The 25,832-nt window shown below is 40.5% G+C and overlaps 1 protein-coding gene and 1 long non-coding RNA gene across 4 annotated transcripts in view; one reads left to right on the top strand and one right to left on the bottom strand.

Annotated features, from left to right (window-relative positions):
- The window catches only part of LOC136838882 (lysosomal proton-coupled steroid conjugate and bile acid symporter SLC46A3-like), a 129,965-nt gene that overhangs the window by 81,227 nt on the left and 22,906 nt on the right, over positions 1-25,832 (top strand). Inside the window, exon 1 of one of the 2 annotated variants that reach the window (XM_067104571.1) lies at positions 1,794-1,892. The exons of the other annotated variant lie outside the window; for it this stretch is intronic. The gene's annotated coding sequence lies outside the window, so the exon portion shown is untranslated. Of the gene's footprint in view, positions 1-1,793; positions 1,893-25,832 lie in introns of those variants that run through there. 2 annotated transcript variants of the gene reach the window in all.
- LOC136838884 (uncharacterized) overlaps positions 1-25,832 on the bottom strand; it is a 270,928-nt gene that overhangs the window by 61,440 nt on the left and 183,656 nt on the right. The window lies entirely within an intron of this gene.

A 25,832-nucleotide genomic window follows, 5' to 3' on the forward strand; every position in this document is an offset into this window, starting at 1 on the left:
GAGGACTTCTATGATAGTCAATTGAAGGCCTGTATTTTGATTTTCGAGGTCCTACTTGGTAGTCAGATGATGCGGGCCTCTCTGTGGATTTTCAAAGGCTTCTCTGATCGTCAGTTGATGTGGGTTGGTCTTTTGGTTTATGAAGGCTTATGCGATGAGGGTCAGTGTTTTGGGTTTTGATGGCTTTTATAATAGTCAGATGTTGAGGCAGTGATACGTTGAAGGTCGATCTTTTGGTTTATTTATCTATTTTCTTTTTGAGTGCGTCTGTGTTAGTAAGATGATGAGGGATGGATTTTTTGTTTTTGAAGGCTCCTATGATAGACATATGGTGAAGCCGGATTTTTCTGTTACCTGAGGGCTTAAGCGACAGCCATACGTTAAGTGCCGGCTTTTGGTTCTTGAGAACATTTTCTTCTGTAAGGCTTGCACGAAAGTCATACAAAAAATGTTGTTTTCAGAGAACGTTTTACCATGAGTATGCATTATTAAAGGATAAAAAATATCTATAACATTCATCATTACCAAAAATAGATAAAGATCTAAAAATCAAGATGATCTAAATATGGTTAGAATGTAATCATAGACTGACTGTTTCGACATAATTTCCGTGTTCTTTGGCTATTTCATACACTCACTGTAATGTCTTGCAGACATCACCTGCGACAATTTGTTGTGGAATTCGCCCAGTTTTCTTTATTCTCCTTCTAATATAGGTAAAGCAGTCAGTCCCACAGTCGGTGTCCTCTTAGATGTCTTGTTGCTCTTGTATTGGTCTAACAACAATGGACAACTTGACCTCTAGGCTTGAACAGATATAATTTTTTCGAAATTAAAGTGACCGTCTACTTCTCAAGAAAGATAACCTCGTTACCTCGCCATTTGCCTGACCGAAAGAGAAAAGTCTTCCTTATCTCAGTCCACCACCTTCCTCATCTATTCTGTTGAAATTCATGACCACTTTAGTCTTTCTTTTGATAAGTTTTGTAATTTTCTTCTTGTTTTGGTTTTCGTAGATTAGGTTGCCAATTCCACCATCTTTTGCCTTAAAAAGATTCATATTTTTCAATTGGCATTGTCCAGGAAAGAACAAAAGGCTAACGAAATAACCTAACTTTCGTTTAACTAAAAGAAACTAGTTGCAGCATTCGAGAATGGTCTCCCCCCAAATAAAAAAGTAGAATAGGTCTCATTTATGACTGCATTGTGGGTTAGGATGTTGAATCTTTGGAGCCTGAACTGTTGGTGACCTGCAAAGTTAGCAGATGGAACTTGCAAGGAGTCCTGATATTATCTACAGTCAGTTGCAAAACAACTTGAATTCCTAAATGAGTCAGAGAGCTTAAGATTCTGAGCTATGGGAAGACTTGTGTAACTACCATACATCAGAAGGTGCCCTTTCAATATCAGCAATAAGTTTGGTAGAACATAGAGCCTTTACCAAAACCTATGACCAGGGCATTTAGCTTTAGTCCATCTCACTTGCTAATTTTTATCGATCCGTAACACCTGATTTCCGAATCAAGTGGACTTTTTTTATATCAACATCTAAAAATAGGCATGGGGGAACCACCCTAATACCGTTATTTCTAGTTAAAAAATAAACACATTTCTGATAATTTCACTGCTTTGTACAGGCTAACTAGATCGCTGTTTTTAGCTCAGTTATATCAGTAAAGCCACAGTTTATCACGAAGTGATTACGGTATAATAAAAGGTTATTTTTCCATTGTAACCTCAATACTGCTTTTCGTTTTCTTTCGGTATATAAGCATTTTCTTTGCAGCTAAGGCGTTGGCCACTGAACAGCTGTCTCTTGGATACAGTCTCATGTTTCTATAAGAACATTTCATTGCTGACTCGGTTTTGCTCATCTTTACTGTAAAAAAGAGGTAAGTGAAAATGTTCATTTCATTCTTCCAGCTATTATTATTATTATTATTATTATTATTATTATTATTATTATTATTATTATTATTATTCAGAAGCTGAACCCGATCGGTATGGGACAAGCACACAGGGGCCACTGACTTGAAATTCAAGCTCCCAAAGAATATGGTGTTCATTTGAAAAAAGTAACAGAAGGTAATGGGAAATACAGAAAGAAGATATCAATTTAAAAAAAGAAAAAATAAATTAACAAATATATAAAAAAATAAATAAATAAATAAAAATGTAAGTAAACAGTTAAAATACAAGGAGAATTGTATTAGGGTAGTAATGCATTGCACCTTCGCTTGAACATTTGAAGTTGCAGTTGCACGACCTCTTCAGTCCAACAGTGTGAGGAATAAAGGACTTCTGGAACTGAAAAGTTCGACAGCGAGGCACATTCATTGCGTATGGGTGTTGCTGTTCAGCGAATCTGGTTGCTCTCGAAAGGAAATTGGATCAGGGATCAACTGTGAATGTGAAAGATCTCTGCTCATATACAACTAATGGAAAAGTGACAAACAAGAGACCATCTGTCGATGGTGCAAGTCACAACTGCCAATATTAGGAAACATAAACCTAACACCACGAACCACCCTGTCTAAAAGAGATAAACCTCTGGCAGAGGCAGACATCCACACCGGAGAACAGTACTCTACCAAAGGAAGGACAAATGATCTAAAAGAAGTTACATTGATTTTATTACTGTTAAACGTGCAATACCCAACTTTAGCGCGGCATTTACTGACACTCTCATCTGATGTTGTCAAAAGTAAGATACAGTGTCAAAAGTTACACCTAGAATAGCTAAAGCTTCAAGCTCATTCAGTAGAGTCCCATCCACGTGAGGGGTGGATGGGGTGGAAAATCTGTACGAGATCTTATTATCAACAGTGTTTTTGTTTTATTGGAGTCAAGCCTCATACACCCTTCATTAATCATTTCTATTGTACATTGCCGGAGATGCTATTTCAAATGAAAATGAGGCGTGGCTATTTTGCTAAACTTGGTTCTTACCGTAATAATGATTACTTCATGTGAAGCGAAGCCCTTCTTTCGTAAAACAGTCAAGTCTAGCTTTGCATGATCACAAAAAATGTATACATCCTGAAGAAAGGTAAAAATAAGTTTACAAATGAAGATGCATGTTGCAGAATCCAGTTCCAGTTTGAATATAAAATAGTTTGGGGAAATATCCGCAATAAGTAATTGCACTTGGTTACAAAAAGTTTAGAAGATTTTGTTGAAGTAATGGAAAAAGTATTAGTTCGTAATTCCAGTGAGTTCAAATTCGATGGCTTCTGGACTTGCTTTTCAGTTTTTTATTGTTATTACAGTTTTCAGTTTTATGATACATTCTTATATATATATATATATATATGTATATATATATATATATATATATATATATATATATATATATATATATATATACATACTGTATATATAAATATCTATATGTATATATAAATTAAATATACATACATACATACCTACATATATAATACATATATATATATATATATATGACTATTTATCACATCACCGTGATTCATATACAATCAGAAAGCTACAAACGTCCTTTAATATCCAATTCACTCTACCTCGGAAGTAATATATTTTCATATATGTTACCGAAGGGGAATTTTAGGTGATAATAAGTCCACCGTCCCGTGGGATCGAACCAGCGACGGACGGGGAATCAGGACTTACAGTGACACACTAACCAGTCGGCCACAAGAGAGGTATAAATGAATACCATCTCCCATCAGCCCACCCGTCGAACTCAGGTGTTTTGCGTTTGGAGACGATATCCACCCACCTCTGCCATGTTGGCGTGTAGTGCGTTTGTCGCACGTAGCCATATTATGACTATTTATCACATCACCGTGATTCATATACAATCAGAAAGCTACAAACGTCCTTTAATATCCAATTCACTCTACCTCGGAAGTAATATATTTTCATATATGTTACGAAGGGGAATTTTTAGGTGATAATAAGTCCACCGTCCGTGGGATCGAACCAGCGACGGACGGGGAATCAGGACTTACAGTGACACACTAACCAGTCGGCCACAAGAGAGGTATAAATGAATACCATCTCCCATCAGCCCACCCGTCGAACTCAGGTGTTTTGCGTTTTGGAGACGATATCCACCCACCTCTGCCATGTTGGCCGTGTAGTGCGTTTGTCGCACGTAGCCATATTATGACTATTTATCACATCACCGTGATTCATATACAATCAAAGCTACAAACGTCCTTTAATATCAATTCACTCTACCTCGGAAGTAATATATTTTCATATATGTTACCGAAGGGGAATTTTAGGTGATAATAAGTCCACCGTCCCGTGGGATCGAACCAGCGACGGACGGGGAATCAGGACTTACAGTGACACACTAACCAGTCGGCCACAAGAGAGTATAAATGAATACCATCTCCCATCAGCCCACCCGTCGAACTCAGGTGTTTTGCGTTTGGAGGCGATATCCACCCACCTCTGCCATGTTGGCGTGTAGTGCGTTTGTCGCACGTAGCCATATTATGACTATTTATCACATCACCGTGATTCATATACAATCAGAAAGCTACAAACGTCCTTTAATATCCAATTCACTCTACCTCGGAAGTAATATATTTTCATATATGTTACCGAAGGGGAATTTTTAGGTGATAATAAGTCCACCGTCCCGTGGGATCGAACCAGCGACGGACGGGGAATCAGGACTTACAGTGACACACTAACCAGTCGGCCACAAGAGAGGTATAAATGAATACCATCTCCCATCAGCCCACCCGTCGAACTCAGGTGTTTGCGTTTGGAGGCGATATCCACCCACCTCTGCCATGTTGGCGTGTAGTGCGTTTGTCGCGTAGCCATATTATGACTATTTATCACATCACCGTGATTCATATACAATCAGAAAGCTACAAACGTCCTTTAATATCAATTCACTCTACCTCGGAAGTAATATATTTTCATATATGTTACCGAAGGGGAATTTTAGGTGATAATAAGTCCACCGTCCCGTGGGATCGAACCAGCGACGGACGGGGAATCAGGACTTACAGTGACACACTAACCAGTCGGCCACAAGAGAGTATAAATGAATACCATCTCCCATCAGCCCACCCGTCGAACTCAGGTGTTTTGCGTTTGGAGACGATATCCACCCACCTCTGCCATGTTGGCGTGTAGTGCGTTTGTCGCATCGTAGCCATATTATGACTATTTATCACATCACCGTGATTCATATACAATCAGAAAGCTACAAACGTCCTTTAATATCCAATTCACTCTACCTCGGAAGTAATATATTTTCATATATGTTACGAAGGGAATTTTAGGTGATAATAAGTCCACCGTCCGTGGGATCGAACCAGCGACGGACGGGGAATCAGGACTTACAGTGACACACTAACCAGTCGGCCACAAGAGGTATAAATGAATACCATCTCCCATCAGCCCACCCGTCGAACTCAGGTGTTTTGCGTTTGGAGACGATATCCACCCACCTCTGCCATGTTGGCCGTGTAGTGCGTTTGTCGCACGTAGCCATATATTATGACTATTTATCACATCACCGTGATTCATATACAATCAGAAAGCTACAAACGTCCTTTAATATCAATTCACTCTACCTCGGAAGTAATATATTTTCATATATGTTACCGAAGGGGAATTTTTAGGTGATAATAAGTCCACCGTCCGTGGGATCGAACCAGCGACGGACGGGGAATCAGGACTTCCCAGTGACACACTAACCAGTCGGCCACAAGAGAGTATAAATGAATACCATCTCCCATCAGCCCACCCGTCGAACTCAGGTGTTTTGCGTTTGGAGACGATATCCACCACCTCTGCCATGTTGGCGTGTAGTGCGTTTGTCGCACGTAGCCATATTATGACTATTTATCACATCACCGTGATTCATATACAATCAGAAAGCTACAAACGTCCTTTAATATCCAATTCACTCTACCTCGGAAGTAATATATTTTCATATATGTTACGAAGGGGAATTTTAGGTGATAATAAGTCCACCGTCCGTGGGATCGAACCAGCGACGGACGGGGAATCAGGACTTACAGTGACACACTAACCAGTCGGCCACAAGAGAGGTATAAATGAATACCATCTCCCATCAGCCCACCCGTCGAACTCAGGTGTTTTGCGTTTGGAGGCGATATCCACCCACCTCTGCCATGTTGGCGTGTAGTGCGTTTGTCGCACGTAGCCATATTATGACTATTTATCACATCACCGTGATTCATATACAATCAGAAAGCTACAAACATCCTTTAATATCCAATTCACTCTACCTCGGAAGTAATATATTTTCATATATGTTACCGAAGAATTTTAGGTGATAATAAGTCCACCGTCCGTGGGATCGAACCAGCGACGGACGGGGAATCAGGACTTACAGTGACACACTAACCAGTCGGCCACAAGAGAGGTATAAATGAATACCATCTCCCATCAGCCCACCCGTCGAACTCAGGTGTTTTGCGTTTGGAGACGATATCCACCCACCTCTGCCATGTTGGCGTGTAGTGCGTTTGTCGCACGTAGCCATATTATGACTATTTATCACATCACCGTGATTCATATACAATCAAAAGCTACAAACGTCCTTTAATATCCAATTCACTCTACCTCGGAAGTAATATATTTTTCATATATGTTACGAAGGGAATTTTAGGTGATAATAAGTCCACCGTCCCGTGGGGATCGAACCAGCGACGGACGGGGAATCAGGACTTACAGTGACACACTAACCAGTCGGCCACAAGAGAGGTATAAATGAATACCATCTCCCATCAGCCCACCCGTCGAACTCAGGTGTTTTGCGTTTGGAGACGATATCCACCCACCTCTGCCATGTTGGCCGTGTAGTGCGTTTGTCGCGTAGCCATATTATGACTATTTATCACATCACCGTGATTCATATACAATCAGAAAGCTACAAACGTCCTTTAATATCAATTCACTCTACCTCGGAAGTAATATATTTTCATATATGTTACGAAGGAATTTTAGGTGATAATAAGTCCACCGTCCCGTGGGATCGAACCAGCGACGGACGGGAAATCAGGACTTACAGTGACACACTAACCAGTCGGCCACAAGAGAGGTATAAATGAATACCATCTCCCATCAGCCCACCCGTCGAACTCAGGTGTTTTGCGTTTGGAGACGATATCCACCCACCTCTGCCATGTTGGCGTGTAGTGCGTTTGTCGCACGTAGCCATATTATGACTATTTATCACATCACCGTGATTCATATACAATCAGAAAGCTACAAACGTCCTTTAATATCAATTCACTCTACCTCGGAAGTAATATATTTTCATATATGTTACCGAAGGAATTTTAGGTGATAATAAGTCCACCGTCCGTGGGATCGAACCAGCGACGGACGGGGAATCAGGACTTACAGTGACACACTAACCAGTCGGCCACAAGAGAGTATATAAATGAATACCATCTCCCATCAGCCCACCCGTCGAACTCAGGTGTTTTGCGTTTGGAGATGATATCCACCCACCTCTGCCATGTTGGCGTGTAGTGCGTTTGTAATGCGTAGCCATATTATGACTATTTATCACATCACCGTGATTCATATACAATCAGAAAGCTACAAACGTCCTTTAATATCAATTCACTCTACCTCGGAAGTAATATATTTTCATATATGTTACCGAAGGGAATTTTAGGTGATAATAAGTCCACCGTCCGTGGGATCGAACCAGCGACGGACGGGGAATCAGGACTTACAGTGACACACTAACCAGTCGGCCACAAGAGGTATAAATGAATACCATCTCCCATCAGCCCACCCGTCGAACTCAGGTGTTTTGCGTTTGGAGACGATATCCACCCACCTCTGCCATGTTGGCGTGTAGTGCGTTTGTCGCACGTAGCCATATTATGACTATTTATCACATCACCGTGATTCATATACAATCGAAAGCTACAAACGTCCTTTAATATCAATTCACTCTACCTCGGAAGTAATATATTTTCATATATGTTACGAAGGGAATTTTAGGTGATAATAAGTCCACTGTCCGTGGGATCGAACCAGCGACGGACGGGGAATCAGGACTTACAGTGACACACTAACCAGTCGGCCACAAGAGGTATAAATGAATACCATCTCCCATCAGCCCACCCGTCGAACTCAGGTGTTTTGCGTTTGGAGACGATATCCACCCACCTCTGCCATGTTGGCGTGTAGTGCGTTTGTCGCTTGCGTAGCCATATTATGACTATTTATCACATCACCGTGATTCATATACAATCAAAAAGCTACAAACGTCCTTTAATATCAATTCACTCTACCTCGGAAGTAATATATTTTCATATATGTTACCGAAGGGGAATTTTAGGTGATAATAAGTCCACCGTCCGTGGGATCGAACCAGCGACGGACGGGAATCAGGAGGACTGTGACACACTAACCAGTCGGCCACAAGAGAGGTATAAATGAATACCATCTCCCATCAGCCCACCCGTCGAACTCAGGTGTTTTGCGTTTGGAGTGATATCCACCCACCTCTGCCATGTTGGCGTGTAGTGCGTTTATGCGCGCGTAGCCATATTATGACTATTTATCACATCACCGTGATTCATATACAATCAAAGCTACAAACGTCCTTTAATATCAATTCACTCTACCTCGAGTAATATATTTTCATATATGTTACGAAGGGGAATTTTTAGGTGATAATAAGTCCACCGTCCGTGGGATCGAACCAGCGACGGACGGGGAATCAGGACTTACAGTGACACACTAACCAGTCGGCCACAAGAGGTATAAATGAATACCATCTCCCATCAGCCCACCCGTCGAACTCAGGTGTTTTGCGTTTGGAGACGATATCCACCCACCTCTGCCATATATTGGCGTGTAGAGTGCGTTTAAAGGACGTTTGTAGCTTTCATGATTGTGACTGAATCACATCATGTGATTCATATACAATCGTCAGCTACAAACGTCGGCTTTAATATGGCAATTCACTCTACCTCGGAAGTAATATATTTTCAAAACACCTGAGTTCGGAATTTTTAGGCTGATAATAAGTCCACCGTCCCTCTTGTGATCGCCAGCGACTGGTTAGTGGAACTCAGGACTTCCCCGTGACACACTAACCTGGTCGGCCACGGGACGGTGGACTTATTATCACCTAAAATTCCCCCTTCGGTAACATATATGAAAATATATTACTTCCGAGGTAGAGTGAATTGATATTAAAGGCGTTTGTAGCTTTCTGATTGTATATGAATCACGGTGATGTGATAAATAGTCATATATGGCTACGTGCGACAAACGCACTACACGCCAACATGGCAGAGGTGGGTGGATATCGGACTCCAAACGCAAAACACCTGAGTTCGACGGGTGGGCTGATGGGAGATGGTATTCATTTATACCTCTCTTGTGGCCGACTGGTTAGTGTGTCACTGTAGTCCTGATTCCCCGTCCGTCGCTGGTTCGATCCCACGGGACGGTGGACTTATTATCACCTAAAAATTCCCTTCGGTAACATATATGAAAATATATTACTTCCGAGGTAGAGTGAATTGATATTAAAGGACGTTTGTAGCTTTCTGATTGTATATGAATCACGGTGATGTGATAAATAGTCATAATATGGCTACGTGACAAACGCACTACACGCCAACATGGCAGAGGTGGGTGGATATCGTCTCCAAACGCAAAACACCTGAGTTCGACGGGTGGGCTGATGGGAGATGGTATTCATTTATACCTCTCTGTGGCCGACTGGTTAGTGTGTCACTGTAGTCCTGATTCCCCGTCCGTCGCTGGTTCGATCCCACGGGACGGTGGACTTATTATCACCTAAAATTCTTCGGTAACATATATGAAAATATATTACTTCCGAGGTAGAGTGAATTGATATTAAAGGACGTTTGTAGCTTTCTGATTGTATATGAATCACGGTGATGTGATAAATAGTCATAATATGGCTACGTCGCAAGACAAACGCACTACACGCCAACATGGCAGAGGTGGGTGGATATCGTCTCCAAACGCAAAACACCTGAGTTCGACGGGTGGGCTGATGGGAGATGGTATTCATTTATACCTCTTTGTGGCCGACTGGTTAGTGTGTCACTGTAGTCCTGATTCCCCCGTCCGTCGCTGGTTCGATCCCACGGGACGGTGGACTTATTATCACCTAAAAATTCCCCTTCGGTAACATATATGAAAATATATTACTTCCGAGGTAGAGTGAATTGGATATTAAAGGACGTTTGTAGCTTTCTGATTGTATATGAATCACGGTGATGTGATAAATAGTCATAATATGGCTACGCGCGACACAAACGCACTACACGCCAACATGGCAGAGGTGGGTGGATATCGCCTCCAAACGCAAAAACACCTGAGTTCGACGGGTGGGCTGATGGGAGATGGTATTCATTTATACCTCTTGTGGCCGACTGGTTAGTGTGTCACTGTAAGTCCTGATTCCCCGTCCGTCGCTGGTTCGATCCACACGGGACGGTGGACTTATTATCACCTAAAATTCCCTTCGGTAACATATATGAAAATATATTACTTCCGAGGTAGAGTGAATTGATATTAAAGGACGTTTGTAGCTTTCTGATTGTATATGAATCACGGTGATGTGATAAATAGTCATAATATGGCTACGTGCGACAAACGCACTACACGGCCAACATGGCAGAGGTGGGTGGATATCGTCTCCAAACGCAAAACACCTGAGTTCGACGGGTGGGCTGATGGGAGATGGTATTCATTTATACCTCTCTTGTGGCCGACTGGTTAGTGTGTCACTGTAAGTCCTGATTCCCCGTCCGTCGCTGGTTCGATCCCACGGGACGGTGGACTTATTATCACCTAAAATTCCTTCGGTAACATATATGAAAATATATTACTTCCGAGGTAGAGTGAATTGATATTAAAGGACGTTTGTAGCTTTCTGATTGTATATGAATCACGGTGATGTGATAAATAGTCATAATATGGCTACGCGCGACAAACGCACTACACGCCAACATGGCAGAGGTGGGTGGATATCGCCTCCAAACGCAAAACACCTGAGTTCGACGGGTGGGCTGATGGGAGATGGTATTCATTTATACCTCTCTTGTGGCCGACTGGTTAGTGTGTCACTGTAGTCCTGATTCCCCGTCCGTCGCTGGTTCGATCCACGGACGGTGGACTTATTATCACCTAAAAATTCCTTCGGTAACATATATGAAAATATATTACTTCCGAGGTAGAGTGAATTGGATATTAAAGGACGTTTGTAGCTTTCTGATTGTATATGAATCACGGTGATGTGATAAATAGTCATAATATGGCTACGCATACAAACGCACTACACGGCCAACATGGCAGAGGTGGGTGGATATCGCTCTCCAAACGCAAAACACCTGAGTTCGACGGGTGGGCTGATGGGAGATGGTATTCATTTATACCTCTCTTGTGGCCGACTGGTTAGTGTGTCACTGTAAGTCCTGATTCCCCGTCCGTCGCTGGTTCGATCCCACGGACGGACTTATTATCACCTAAAAATTCTTCGGTAACATATATGAAAATATATTACTTCCGAGGTAGAGTGAATTGGATATTAAAGGACGTTTGTAGCTTTCTGATTGTATATGAATCACGGTGATGTGATAAATAGTCATAATATGGCTACGCATGACAAACGCACTACACGGCCAACATGGCAGAGGTGGGTGGATATCGTCTCCAAACGCAAAACACCTGAGTTCGACGGGTGGGCTGATGGGAGATGGTATTCATTTATACCTCTTTGTGGCCGACTGGTTAGTGTGTCACTGTAAGTCCTGATTCCCCGTCCGTCGCTGGTTCGATCCCACGGGACGGTGGACTTATTATCACCTAAAATTCCTTCGGTAACATATATGAAAATATATTACTTCCGAGGTAGAGTGAATTGGATATTAAAGGACGTTTGTAGCTTTCTGATTGTATATGAATCACGGTGATGTGATAAATAGTCATAATATGGCTACGCATGACAAACGCACTACACGGCCAACATGGCAGAGGTGGGTGGATATCGTCTCCAAACGCAAAACACCTGAGTTCGACGGGTGGGCTGATGGGAGATGGTATTCATTTATACCTCTCTTGTGGCCGACTGGTTAGTGTGTCACTGTAAGTCCTGATTCCCCGTCCGTCGCTGGTTCGATCCCACGGACGGTGGACTTATTATCACCTAAAAATTCCTTCGTAACATATATGAAAATATATTACTTCCGGAGGTAGAGTGAATTGGATATTAAAGGACGTTTGTAGCTTTCTGATTGTATATGAATCACGGTGATGTGATAAATAGTCATAATATGGCTACGTATGCGACAAACGCACTACACGCCAACATGGCAGAGGTGGGTGGATATCGCCTCCAAAACGCAAAACACCTGAGTTCGACGGGTGGGCTGATGGGAGATGGTATTCATTTATACCTCTCTTGTGGCCGACTGGTTAGTGTGTCACTGTAAGTCCTGATTCTCCGTCCGTCGCTGGTTCGATCCCACGGGACGGTGGACTTATTATCACCTAAAATTCCCCTTCGGTAACATATATGAAAATATATTACTTGAGGTAGAGTGAATTGGATATTAAAGGACGTTTGTAGCTTTCTGATTGTATATGAATCACGGTGATGTGATAAATAGTCATAATATGGCTACGTGCGACAAACGCACTATACGCCAACATGGCAGAGGTGGGTGGATATCGTCTCCAAACGCAAAACACCTGAGTTCGACGGGTGGGCTGATGGGAGATGGTATTCATTTATACCTCTCTTTGTGGCCGACTGGTTAGTGTGTCACTGTAAGTCCTGATTCCCCGTCCGTCGCTGGTTCGATCCCACGGGACGGTGGACTTATTATCACCTAAAAATTCCCCTTCGTAACATATATGAAAATATATTACTTCCGAGGTAGAGTGAATTGGATATTAAAGGACGTTTGTAGCTTTCTGATTGTATATGAATCACGGTGATGTGATAAATAGTCATAATATGGCTACGTGCGACAAACGCACTACACGGCCAACATGGCAGAGGTGGGTGGATATCGTCTCCAAACGCAAAACACCTGAGTTCGACGGGTGGGCTGATGGGAGATGGTATTCATTTATACCTCTCTTGTGGCCGACTGGTTAGTGTGTCACTGTAAGTCCTGATTCCCCGTCCGTCGCTGGTTCGATCCCACGGGACGGTGGACTTATTATCACCTAAAAATTCCTTTCGGTAACATATATGAAAATATATTACTTCGAGGTAGAGTGAATTGGATATTAAAGGACGTTTGTAGCTTTCTGATTGTATATGAATCACGGTGATGTGATAAATAGTCATAATATGGCTACGCATCGACAAACGACTACACGGCCAACATGGCAGAGGTGGGTGGATATCGTCTCCAAACGCAAAACACCTGAGTTCGACGGGTGGGCTGATGGGAGATGGTATTCATTTATACCTCTCTTGTGGCCGACTGGTTAGTGTGTCACTGTAAGTCCTGATTCCCCGTCCGTCGCTGGTTCGATCCCACGGACGGTGGACTTATTATCACCTAAAATTCCCCTCGGTAACATATATGAAAATATATTACTTCCGGAGGTAGAGTGAATTGATATTAAAGGACGTTTGTAGCTTTCTGATTGTATATGAATCACGGTGATGTGATAAATAGTCATAATATGGCTACGTGCGACAAAACGCACTACATGGCCAACATGGCAGAGGTGGGTGGATATCGTCTCCAAACGCAAAACACCTGAGTTCGACGGGTGGGCTGATGGGAGATGGTATTCATTTATACCTCTCTTGTGGCCGACTGGTTAGTGTGTCACTGTAAGTCCTGATTCCCCGTCCGTCGCTGGTTCGATCCCACGGGACGGTGGACTTATTATCACCTAAAATTCCCCTTCGGTAACATATATGAAAATATATTACTTCCGAGTAGAGTGAATTGGATATTAAAGGACGTTTGTAGCTTTCTGATTGTATATGAATCACGGTGATGTGATAAATAGTCATAATATGGCTTTACGACAAACGCACTACACGGCCAACATGGCAGAGGTGGTGGATATCGTCTCCAAACGCAAAACACCTGAGTTCGACGGTGGGCTGATGGAGATGGTATTCATTTATACCTCTTTGTGGCCGACTGGTTAGTGTGTCACTGTCTCCTGATTCCCCGTCCGTCGCTGGTTCGATCCACGGGGCGGTGGACTTATTATCACCTAAAAAATTCCCCTTCGGTAACATATATGAAAATATATTACTTCAGGTAGAGTGAATTGGATATTAAAGGACGTTTGTAGCTTTCTGATTGTATATGAATCACGGTGATGTGATAAATAGTCATAATATGGCTACGTGCGACAAACGCACTACACGGCCAACATGGCAGAGGTGGGTGGATATCGTCTCCAAACGCAAAACACCTGAGTTCGACGGGTGGGCTGATGGGAGATGGTATTCATTTATACCTCTCTTGTGGCCGACTGGTTAGTGTGTCACTGTAAGTCTGATTCCCCGTCCGTCGCTGGTTCGATCCCACGGGACGGTGGACTTATTATCACCTAAAAATTCCCCTTCGGTAACATATATGAAAATATATTACTTCGGTAGAGTGAATTGGATATTAAAGGACGTTTGTAGCTTTCTGATTGTATATGAATCACGGTGATGTGATAAATAGTCATAATATGGCTACGTGCGACAAACGCACTACTACGGCCAACATGGCAGAGGTGGGTGGATATCGTCTCCAAACGCAAAACACCTGAGTTCGACGGGTGGGCTGATGGGAGATGGTATTCATTTATACCTCTCTTGTGGCCGACTGGTTAGTGTGTCACTGTAAGTCCTGATTCCCCGTCCGTCGCTGGTTCGATCCACGGGACGGTGGACTTATTATCACCTAAAAATTCCCCTTCGGTAACATATATGAAAATATATTACTTCCGAGTAGAGTGAATTGGATATTAAAGGACGTTTGTAGCTTTCTGATTGTATATGAATCACGGTGATGTGATAAATAGTCATAATATGGCTACGTGCGACAAACGCACTACTACGGCCAACATGGCAGAGGTGGGTGGATATCGTCTCCAAACGCAAAACACCTGAGTTCGACGGGTGGGCTGATGGGAGATGGTATTCATTTATACCTCTCTTGTGGCCGACTGGTTAGTGTGTCACTGTAAGTCCTGATTCCCCGTCCGTCGCTGGTTCGATCCCACGGGACGGTGGACTTATTATCACCTAAAAATTCCCCTTGGTAACATATATGAAAATATATTACTTCCGAGGTAGAGTGAATTGGATATTAAAGGACGTTTGTAGCTTTCTGATTGTATATGAATCACGGTGATGTGATAAATAGTCATAATATGGCTCGTCGACAAACGCACTACGGCCAACATGGCAGAGGTGGGTGGATATCGTCTCCAAACGCAAAACACCTGAGTTCGACGGGTGGGCTGATGGGAGATGGTATTCATTTATACCTCTCTTGTGGCCGACTGGTTAGTGTGTCACTGTAAGTCCTGATTCCCCGTCCGTCGCTGGTTCGATCCCACGGGGCCGGTGGACTTATTATCACCTAAAAATTCCCCTTGGTAACATATATGAAAATATATTACTTCCGAGGTAAGTGAATTGGATATTAAAGGACGTTTGTAGCTTTCTGATTATATATATATATATATATATATATATATATATATATATATATATATATATATATATATATATATATATATATATATATATGTTTAACATCTTATTCACTATACCTCGGTAATAACTTACAGTACACCCAGGGGGAATTATAATTGATAAGTGCTTCGTCATTAGTGGGACGAAGCACTAATCAATTACAATTCTCTTTGGGGTCAGTTTTCCCCGAGGTTTAGTATATGGAATATTAAACGATATATTTATATATATTTATGTATATATATATATATATATATATATATATATATATATATATATATATATATATATATATATATATATATATATACACAGTATATACTGTATATACTCCAAACAACACAAATTCTCCGTGTACAAAGCTATTGCTTTCACAAAAGACCTCAAAAGTTCAAAAGAGTAGACTTTATTTCCTAGTTTTCAGAGGCTCGTCTGCCTGCATCTTCAATGAATCAAATAATCATTATTTGTTTCCTTGAAGATGGAGGCAGGCTAGCCTCTTAAAGATAAGAAATAAAGAACTCTTTTGAACCTTCCGTATTATTAAGGTTCTCTGTAAAATATATATATATATATATATATATATATATATATATATATATATATATATATATATATATATATATATATATATATATATATATATATATTCTATATATATTTATGCAAGTGTATGTATATTCATATATATATATATATATATATATATATATATATATATATATATATATATATATATATATACGTGTGTATATGCAGTACATACACACACAGACACACACATATATACACATATATGCATGCATGTGTGTGTACACACACACATATATATATATATATAACATATATATATATATATATATATATATATATATATATATATATATATATATATATATATATATATATATATATATATATATATATATATATATATATATATATATATATATATATCCAGGGTTTTCGAAATTAGAGCCCCCTCTACAGCATAAACTAAAATTGATATGGACAAAAACAAAAGTAATTCAGAACAGGTATTTATTTAAGCTTCTCTCTGAGTATTTAATATTTTGTGTGGCCTCCATCTACCTGTACCACAGCCTGCATTCTTGAGGGTATGATTTCAGCAAAGCACAAAAAGCTGAGACTCAAACTCCATTTCCCTGAGCACTTTGGTCACCTCTCTTCGCAGGTCGTCGAGGCTTGGTATACCATCATAGTTCACTGTGTGCACTTCAACATGATCCTTTAAGATACTACCAATGTTTTCACACATTAAGGTCAGGGAGCTACCTGAAATTTACTTGACGAGAAGAAATCGATTCCACTGTTTCGAAGCAGCTCCTGTGTCTGAAGAGCCTTGAAACATGGTGCCTTATCATGTAAAAACGTGACTTCTTCAACAGATAACACACTTTCAGGATCTTTGATGAAAGGAAATACTCCACCAGTAAGCACAGTTTCTCTGAAGTATTCGCCATTCCATGACTGCCCTTTTTCTTTGAAGATCCACATTAACCGTTTGTCTGTGAAACAGAAAAATTCCCAAACATTCAAGAAATTTCACAACTTGGCGATAGTGCACGTCATCACTGATATCATCCAACTTTGCAGCCCAAATGATGTCATTTTTATGATTTGGCTTCCTGACTGTGAAAATGAAGAATTCATCTGATGCAGCAACATGGAGAAAGTCAGCTTCATCCCAATCTTTAAGAAATGAACCACAAAACCATGCACGGTCTTCTCTCTGTTGCTGAGTGATGTTGGGTTTGCTGATAACATGAAATGGCTTGATACCAGATTTTTTCAACTCACGATATAACTTCTCTTCTTTCCCCTTTTTGTTCCTAGTCAAGCGCCAATTTACGTAAAGGTTTTCTTGGTCTACCCTATGCCTCAGCTATGATGTCTTTTGACTCCTGAGAAAGGACTTCAGGCCTTCCAAGATTCTCACTCTTTTCGTGATGACAGTCATATGGATTTTTGTTCCAGTTTCTTTTAACAAAGGATTCATCTCTTTTAATGTATTTAGCTATCCAGGAACGTGAAATGAAGGATGCGCCAGCATCCCTGTCCTCTGTGAAGGTTATAGCCCGGATTCGGTCAATCCATCTGATTTCCTCCGAGTCGTTAGCCATGGCTGTATTTAACTCCGTCACTCAGTCTGAAAATACAAGAAATGTAAAATGAAAAACAGCTTAATAGAAACTTAAAATAATGTACTTGGAGATAGACTATAGTAGAAAACTTCATAACTTTCCATTTGTTCTGTGGAGGGCTTCTAATTTCAGAAAACACCTGTATATATATATAATATATATATATATATATATATATATATATATATATATATATATATATATATATATATATATATATATACATATATATATATATATATATATATATATATATACTATACACATATATATATATATATATATATATATATATATATATATATATATATATATATATATATATATATATATATATATATATATATATATATATATATATATATATATATATATATATATTGTAATTTTAAAATTTATATATATATACTTGCTAGATCAATATATTATATATATATATATATGTATATATATACTGGGGTCTTGCTAGATCAATGGGGTATACTAAAATTACAAACAACAAAAAAAATCTGGACTCTGGCCTTGGGGATGGCTAAAATTCAAACAACAAATTAGATAAATCTATTTCAAGGGTTAACTTAATTCATTATATTTGCAAATGAAAACACATCAGAAGAATGGCAGCATAATCCTGGCGTAATGAGGTGAGAGCAAATGATGGGGAATTTCCTGGAGGAAGTATTTTGGGTTTCCTGCTTCAAAAGTTGTTGATAACGAAGCAGTGAGGGGCGCTACAAACACCAAGTGAAATGCATATCCACAGATGGGTAGTCCTATCCTGCAATCGAAACACTCACGGTTACTTAACTGGACTAGCACTATAATGAAGGAATAGTGGAATTGCATAGAAGATGCCTAGACTGAGCTCGATTCCAGTGGCTCGAACATCATACAATTACGTTACACTTCTCCTAAATGCTTTGCAAATTAAACAGCACAAAAGATAAAGCAATACAGGTCTCACTGTAATTACATCGCACTATGAAAAGAAAGGAACACAGTGGGAGGAAAATAGTGAAAGTGGCTGACGAAAAACCTTAAATTCTGGTACTTTACCTTTTGTTAGGAGCTGAAGTTCTTATGAGGGCCAGCAAGGGGAAGGGCAAGCGAATTAATTCACAACACAAGTTAATAGAGCAAGGGACGGAGCTCTAGAGTCCGTGGTGCCGCCCGCAATTCTGATGGCAAGCTCCTCTCTCCAGGGCCCTTTATAGCTTCGGAAGTTACGGCTTTTTCTTCCTAGATGGCGTTGTGATCACTTTGCCCACGTGGAAACTGCAGGCAGCATGGTTCCAATTTCAAAATGGCAGAATGCAAGTGGTCAGCCCGCCAGCTGGCCTGCCTCAGGCGATGATTAGCTCTGGTCAGGATTTCCGACAGCACTTTGGGCAAGAAAAGGATTTTCCCCCCAAAAAGGCAGTGGTGAGAGGTTTTAGGAGCGAATTTCTTAGTCAATCATACTAAATTTACCTTATTTAATTACTTAGTCCTTTTACTTTAAATTGTTGCAGGAAAGGTGGCATAGGAGGGAATATTCTTTTAATAATATATATAATGAAACCATGACGTCCACACAATGAATGTCGTAACGTTCATCTATATTTTCGTCGCCTCTCTTTTGTATAATTTTTAGTGATATTGTAGTTCTCCAAATATGTATTAACTCGTATGATTGAATTCACATGAATATGTCAAGTAATACTATACCGCGTGTCTTTTTATCAATATTTTTCAAGTTCTTATTCCTTTCTGTAGTTAAATGTGGAACATTTCTGCACAGTGAAAAGATCGGTCCGACACCGCTGTCAGAACTCGAAGTGCTGTCGCTGGAGGCTCAGTCTATAAATCTCAACAGACATTCATTACAAAATGATTAAGACTGAACAAATATTTTATTGTATTATCCTCAGGTGTGGCAGTACAGATTCGTGGCCTGAGTTCTTTTTCATTTTGCAAAAGATATATTTGAAAGGGAACTACAAGATTTTCCAGGGTTTAATGGACATTCACCAGTGCTACTAGAGAGAGAGAGAGAGAGAGAGAGAGAGAGAGATCCAGTGGGGGAGGGAAGTGTGAATATCATGCGCATATTAATCTTCTTATCTCAGAGTCCATCTATATTATATTGTAGAGATATTCGGGGACTTTGCCCGCGGGGGTCTGGATGATTGTCTTTTTTCCAACAAAAACTGATAAAACCAATCACAACCAGCAAGACTGCATCGCGCAACGACCGGCATACCAAGAAATTTCTTGAGGTTTTGATGCCACAGGACAGATCGTGTTTGAAAGTCAATGAGGTCTACGAATTTCTAATCAGTGATTTTGGCCTTTGTGCTTCGTCTTAGCCTTAATACTGCTTCTTTACACATTTTCTCTTCCCCTAAAAAAAGTAATGTATGAATAGAATGAATACCTTTTGTTTTCCATAACACCTGTGTAACACAGTAATTTCTATATCATTAAATGCCTGCATACTGTATATGCATAAGTGAAGCTATTCGCCTATAGGTATATCATATAACATGTTCCAAGTTACAAAAGCGACTTCCACCTAACGGAAAGGAAATTTTTGAAGGTTGCCAACTTCCCTAAGATTCGGATGCATGTCATAAGGATAGCTACAAGAGCGAGTAGTTGCCCAAAAAACTGCACCGCAATTCAGAATGCCATGCATGAGGTGGACCAGCAATATAAGAAAATTAATAGTTCTTGCAAGCGCCCTTTGGACATAGGTCCATATCTTGGTTCGGGTGGGATGAATTATGTAAGGAGAACTTCTTGTGTGATGTATGACACATACATACGTACACATACATCCATACATGGGTCAGCAGTGACCTCTAGTGACCCTACGGTGACCCCTCCCAGTATCTCAGGATTTGTATGAAACTCTTCGGATTTTTCAAAACTTCTTTGACTCGGTAGAATCTATCTTCTATATAACCCCTCCCCTTCCCTCTTCCATCCTCCTTCCCTTCCCCCTCCCCAAGCACACAATCAAGTATTAATTCAGTTGTGTCCTCCCCTCCCCTTCCCTCTCCTCTCCCCCATCCCCCCTTCCATCCCCTTCCACACGGTCAAGTGTTCATTTAGCTGTGTCCTCCCCTCCCTTCCCTCTTCTTCCATCCCCCCCCCCTTCCGGAGCACCAAGTGTCAACTGTGTCCTCCACCTCCCCTCCCCTCTTCCATCCTCTCAACCCTCCTCCGTCCCCTCCCCTCTCCTTCCCCCTCCCCTTCCGGAGTACACGATCAAGTGTTAATTTAGCTGTGTCCTCGCCCTCCCCTTCCCTCCCTCTCCCCTCCTCTATCTTCCCATTCCATACTCACCTTCCCTGCCCCCTTCCGGAGAACACAATCAAGTGTTAATTTAGCAGTGTCCTCCTCCCCTTCCCTCTTCCGTTCCTCCCTCCCCTTCCGAGCACATGATCAAGTGTTAATTTAGCTGTGTCCTTCCTCCCCTTCCCTCTTCCCCCCTCACCCCCTTCCCCTCCCCCTTCCTGAGTACATGATCAAGTGTTAATTTAGCTGTGTCCTCCCCTCCTTCCCCTCCCCTCTCCCCTCCCCTATCTTCCCATTCCATACTCCCCTTCCCCTGCCCCTTCCGGAGCACACAATCAAGTGTTAATTGAGCTGTGTCCTCCCCTCCCCTTCCCTCTTCCATCCCCTCCACTTCCCTCTTCCATTCCCTCCACCCCTCCCCCTTCCCCTGCCCTCCCCTCCCTTCCCCTTCCTCCTCCCCTGTCCCTCCCCTACCCCTTCCTCCTCCACCCCTCCCCTCCTCTTTCCCCTCCATCCCCTTCCCATTTTCCTCCCTCTCTCTCCTCCATCCCCTTCCCATTTTCCTCCCCTCCCCCCCCCCTCCCCTCTCCTCCTTTTCCTCCCCTCCCCTCACCTTCCATCTTTCCTCCCCTCCCCTTCCCTCATCTTCCTTCCTTCCTCCCCTCCCCTCCCATTACCCCTTCCCTCACCTTCCTCCTCCCTCCATCTTCCCTCCCTTCCCTCTCTCCCTTCCCCCTTCCCTCACCCTCCCCGTAAACGGATATCAGTTTCGTTAACTACAACCATAAATCGGTTACAATTTCTGTCATTTTGGTTTTTAATGTCACGAAAAGTATTTTAGAGGTATTTGACTTTCAAAATATTCTTTAAAAATCTTTGATGAAAGAAGATTCTATTACATTCACTTTGAAAAAATCGGATAATGACAATTCAGAGCTGGCTACAGAACTGAAGAAAACTGAATGAACGATGCGTTTCACGTAGGATTTCAAACGTCATTAGATTAATACGTTATCCCGAAGATCCTGCCATGTTAAAAAAATGATTCCAAAGAAGCCTTCTTGTTGCTAAATCATAAAAACATAAAGAAACTGCCAAACCAACATCCAACAGGCTTTTTTCTATAAGACACAGAGGCAAAAAGACACGAAGAAATTGCTGATACTGAAATGTCTGAAACAAAACCCACAAGCAGTGACCAAGTGCTTCAGAGATATCTTAGCGAAGTGGCAATCAAAATTAAGAAAATTGAGCTCTCTTTCTCTGCTACTTTCGATTTAGCTAAAGAAATGGAGCTGTCTGAAGCAACAGGGAAGCGGCTTTAATGGTTGGAAAAGCTTTACCAAAACTTATTAACGATAACAGCAACCAGCGTGGCTCTGAAAGAGCCTTTCCTTCAAATGTGTTTTGAAAATCCGTTCTCCATTATCCCCAAAAACATTAGATGATGTATGCTGTATGTTTTGTAAGATCCCACCTCTCAATTGCTAAATTGTCAATAACTCTTTAATTACATTAACTAAAAATGTTTATAATCTATATTGTTGCAGAAAATTAGTTTTATTTTCTTAAGTCATTACCTTCTAAAAATTTTCTCTCTGTACAAAAGAGACTTCAAAATTATTTTTATTTCATGGTATCCCTTTACATACCCTCATCATGAAAATTGGTATTATCCGAGTTAAGAGCCCACTGCATCTGTTCTTGCAGTGTATGAAAATTAGAAAAAAACCTGTCGAAAAAAAAACTGGTACAACCGGTAACAAATAAATCCCCATTGGAAATTTACCGGTGATGATAATCCTGGTCAATGTAAGTAAACCTACAGAATCCTTGAGAAAGAGTTCCTGCGGTAAAGTGCATAACTTGAAAACTTTATATTATTGTGAATTAAGTGAAGAGACATTTATATGCAGCTTAAGTTAAGGGATGTGCCTGAAGTGAATGGTTATATGTTTGACTAACTGAATTCTGGACATACATGATATAGTTAAAAATCATAGTTCTGCTCAATAAATTACTTTTGTTGTGTTATAATAGAGATGCAGTTCAATGTTACAATGTTACACTCAAGCTGACTTTATGAAAGGAATAACATAAACTGAATTGAATACAGAATTTAGACCAAAGGCCAAGCACTGGGACCACTGAGGTCATATAGCGCTGAAACAGAAATTGACAGGAGAAGGTTTCAAAGGTGTAACACGAAGAAAACCTCGCAGTTGCAATATGAATCAATTGTTAGGAGATGGTGGAAAGTAAGATGGAAGAAAAAGAATATGAAAGGAGGTACAGTAAAAGGAACAAAAGGGGTTGCAGCTAGGGGCCGAAAGCACGCTGCAAAGAACCTTAAGTAATGCCTACAGTGCACCACATGAGGTGCACTGACGGCACTAACCACTCCCCCGCCATACGGGGAGAAATAACAAAAGTAACCACTGTTGAAGTCAATGCTTAAAGCTCCTTCCTGTAAGAAAAATAACTTGAATCGATCTGCCTTAAATAACTCTCTACTATTATAGTCTTTTATATAAAACATTCATTCTTTGCATAAATGCATATTCACCAGAAATATGCGCGTACGCATTACATGTGCAGCCTGTAGCTGGGATATTTTCCTCAGTGAAAGTGAAATGATTTTAATGATGCATAATGGAATCCCATTCTCCATGTCATTCAAGTAAATCATTCCTACAGGAAACTTTAGTAAACTGAGCACAGGGTCATTTCAATAGAGAATTCAGTAAATCTCGCGAAAGATATTATCGATGTGTGAATGTGTGAATTCAAGTTCTAGTGATTAATCAGTTTTTGTATTCGTGTTTAACTGCTAAGTATTTGCTTGTATCAGTTTTACAAATTTGTCTAGTATCTTCATTGTGTTTTTGTTTGCATGTGTTTTTTAAATTATTCACTTGTTTATCATTTTTTGTCTGTACATGTTCTTTTTGCCTTTCTTTTACTTTTCTCGCATGTGAACCAGTTACCAGTGTTATTGTTTGCGTGAATAAATTGTAAAGTATGAAACCTCAGTGGTATCAATAAAATCCTTGGTTTGTCTTCTGGTACATGTTAACCTACTGTAATTAATATTACTGATTGACTGAAAAATAAGTAGTGACCGCAAATTAAATTGTTAATGTTACTCGTCATCTCTCTTTGTGCCACAGTGCGTTTACTGGAGTCCAACAAGATAAGAAACTCCACCTTGGAGGGCATACTATAGAGTCTCCTCCAATATAGAGGGAACAAAGTTAACTGGGTGTGTTGAGTCTTGAAACTATTGTGGAGCCCCTAGTCGGTGAATTATAGTAATTGTTAACTGACTGATTCTAACTGACGCAAGAGTTAGGTGGAGGTGCAGCCTTGTGCATTTGCAAGAACCTAGATTTGTGAGTAAGAGGTATCTCTTCTCTCTCCAGCTGTTTCTCCACTAGCTCGAGTAGCAAGCCAGAATGACATTACAATCGCAATAAAAATCTTCTCTGCATAAAACTGCACCATTACATAATATATACATATATAAAACCTAGAATTTTTCCCCATTTTAAAAATCGGAGGTTGTTTTCTGACATGTGAATGGTAATGCTATATGCCTGTAATTCCAAGCATCTTGGGTGAGTTACAGACTGCTTGAGGACTGACACTTACTCTCTCATTTAACTGCCAGTTACATTAACACCCAATATCTACCACATGAAAAAGTGATCTACAAAATCATTGGCACTCCTGTACAAAAGAGCTTTCTGTAAAAGTATGCTTGAGGTTGATAGTGCGTATCAGCAACACGATACAACTCTTCTCCCACTCGTAAGTCAATGCCGTGTGGACATACGCGGCATTGACTTATGAGTGGGAGAATAGTTGTATCGTGTTGTTGAGTATGCAGTAATGAGTTGAAATTGCTTGAGGACTGCGATTTGCATCAATATTCATATATGATATATCACGTGAAAAGGAGATTTGCAATGTCATCTATGCTAGCGTTCGGGATAACCTTCTTGACAGTAAGCTAAAGGCTGACTGCAGTCCCGGCCCATAAGTGGCACTGACTCCCAAGTGGAAGAAAAAGTTGTTTTCTGCTGTGGTGTGACTGGTAATGTTGAGTGCCTGTAACTTCATCTTGGATGGAAGGTAAAACCAACCACTTGCGGGCTGAAACTTTAAATTCTCTTATTTGATTGCCATTTACATTAAAACGCATGAGCGCGCGCACACACACAGACGCGCACACTCACAAACACACACACACATACATACATACATGCATGCATGCGTACATATATATAAATACTGTAGATGTATAGATATCCATATATGTATGCATGTATATATACATACATATATATACATCTATATATGTATAGATACTATATTTATCCATATATATATGTGTACATATATGTGTGTGTATGTATATATATGCATGCATACATATATATATATATGAATGATGTATATTATATATATATGTATACTATACATATATATATGTAAATAAACATAAATATATGTATACTTATATAAAATTATGTGTATATATGTCAAACTCCGGAAACGTGCAAAAGAATCAACAGTAAAAATCCGAAATTTAAAACAAGAATTATTGAAAACAACCACTTTTGTGTAATCACCGACTGAGAGACCCAACACATGGCCAGACAAGT

Source organism: Macrobrachium rosenbergii, chromosome 5 (assembly GCF_040412425.1).
Source record: "Macrobrachium rosenbergii isolate ZJJX-2024 chromosome 5, ASM4041242v1, whole genome shotgun sequence".
Classification (NCBI taxonomy): domain Eukaryota; kingdom Metazoa; phylum Arthropoda; class Malacostraca; order Decapoda; family Palaemonidae; genus Macrobrachium; species Macrobrachium rosenbergii.